Raw genomic sequence first — 2,321 nt, 5'->3', positions numbered from 1 at the left:
AATAAGTATTAGAGTTTGAATCTTATTATATTAATCTTATCAAGCGGCTTCAAGGATTCCCAACACTTTCTTATTATTTCTACTCAATTAGTTCTTTGCCTTTAAAAATCCTAGAACTTTCGCTCACTCATAAATTCAATTCTCCTAAATAGTGATGAAGATAATATAAATCCGTAGCATAGATGTTTCAATCTCTGTGGGACGATATCTTAAACTGTATTATAATTTGACAAAGCACGAGCAAGAATTCCTATGCACATTGGCCTCGTCAAATTTTTAGCGCCGTTGCCGGGGATTGGCAATTATCTACTTCAGATTAATTATCTTCTCACTAATTTGGGAAACTATTTTTTTTCTAATGCTTATTTTATTTTCTTTCTTATTCTCAGGAATTTCAGCTAGTTTATGACCCGCTCTTCTTCTACAGAGTTGTTTAAATACGATCCTGAAATTGAAAGATCTTTACGATTGCGCAGGAAATGACAAACTTCAACTTTTCATAGCACAACTAGAAAAGACATGGAACAAGATGAAGTACTTCTCAATGATCCACCCCAAATTCCAGAAGACCAATTTGATGAAGTAGCACCACGTCCAGCTAATATGATTCTGAGGGATTATGCTAGACCTGATCAATTTGATTGTGAATCAAGTGTTAGAAGACCTCCTGTGGCAGCTAACAATTTTGAAATCAGGACTGGTTTGATCCAAAGAATTCAACAATCTTGTCAGTTCATTGGAGATCCCAGTGAAGACCCACATAGTCATTTGATTGATTTTCTTGAGCTTGTTGAAACAACTAAGTATGACGGGGTATCACCGGATGCAATTAGGCTAAGGCTTTTTCCTTTTTCTCTGAAAGGAGAAGCTAAAGCTTGGTTACGTAGCTTGCCTAGAGGATCCATCACAACATGGGATCAGATGACTCAGAAATTTCTAAATAAATATTTTTCTCCTGCTAAAACAACAAAAATGAGACAAGATATTAATAATTTTTTGCAAATTGACACCGAGTCAGTTTATTAGGCTTGGGAAAGATTAAAAGGTTTATTGAGAAAATGTCCTCATCATGGAGTTCCCGATCACATGCTTCTATACATTTTTTATCACTGTTTAAAACCCTCATCAAGAAATGTTATAGATGCAGCTGCCGGAGGTTCCATAATGGGAAAAACTACTGATGAAGCCTTACAATTGTTAAATGAAATTTCTGAAAATGCAGTGCAGTGGCCATCTGACCGTGTTACTATAAAAAAGGCAGTGACTGTGAACCAGGTAGATGCTCTGAACACCTTTGTCACACCTCCTTTTTACGCACCCGCGAGGGTGCAAGGGAGTTTTTCCAATTAAAGGACAATCGAGGCGGGATTGGTTTAATTATTTCAGAGTCGCCACTTGGGAGATTTAGGGTGTCCCAAGTCACCAATTTTAATCCCGAATCTAGGAAAATAATGACTCTATATTACAGTCTGCGTACCAGAAATCCGGATAAGGAATTCTGTTAACCCGGGAGAAGGTGTTAGGCATTCCCGAGTTCCGTGGTTCTAGCACGGTCGCTTAACTGTTATATTCGGCTTATTTATCTGATTTTAAATACAATTATGAACCATGTGCAAATTTTATCTTTTAACCGCTTTTGTCATTATTATTATTTTTACGAGAATTGCAACGTCGTGAAAATATATCTCGAACCACGTTACATCAATGTACCCATGGTTATCGATATATCTCAACTCGGTTGAGATTTGGATTTGGGTCACATGAATGTGCACCCGAATTAAGGAAAATAAATTGTTAAAGGCGCGCCTAAAGCAACTAGCGTCTTGTTATTTTGGGGAAAGTCGTAAAAATTCGTTAAACGGCACATCCCAAATTCTAAATACTTTAATATATACATGCATCTAGAGGGCCCCGCAGCTTTGTACATTTTGTTTGTCGAGGCTCGTCTCGTTCTATTTTTAAAAGGAATTTGCGACGTCATGGACATGCATCTCGAACCACGTCACAATCAATGTACCCGTGATTAGAAACACATTTCGAATCCGTCGAGATTTGGATTTGGGTCACATAAATGCACACCCGAATTTAAGAAGGTAAAATTATTAAATACGCGCTTAAAGAGGCTATCGCGTTATTATTCCGGGAGGGTCCTGAGATTTGCTAAACGACCCACCTTAGGGACTGAATGCTTCAACATATATATATTTAACAAGGGCCCCGCAATTTGTGCGTTTTTCTTTATTTTTTGTCGAGGCTCATCTCGTCCTTATTTTAAAAGGATATCCTATAGCAACTACGTTTCTTGTTGCGTTTGTCTCTAC

At 37.6% G+C, this 2,321-nt stretch overlaps 1 non-coding gene across 1 annotated transcript; it reads right to left on the bottom strand.

Annotated features, from left to right (window-relative positions):
* Nucleotides 1–969: 969 nt before the first annotated feature.
* LOC138882430 (small nucleolar RNA R71) lies at nt 970–1,076 on the bottom strand. The gene has a single exon (XR_011404034.1). It is a non-coding gene; the product is annotated as a small nucleolar RNA R71 (small nucleolar RNA).
* Between the last annotated feature and the right edge of the window lie 1,245 nt (nt 1,077–2,321).

The sequence above is a fragment of the Nicotiana sylvestris genome, chromosome 11 (assembly GCF_000393655.2).
Source record: "Nicotiana sylvestris chromosome 11, ASM39365v2, whole genome shotgun sequence".
Taxonomy (NCBI): domain Eukaryota; kingdom Viridiplantae; phylum Streptophyta; class Magnoliopsida; order Solanales; family Solanaceae; genus Nicotiana; species Nicotiana sylvestris.
Note: the sequence above shows the minus strand (reverse complement) of the source record. Positions and strands in the feature narration are given on the sequence as shown.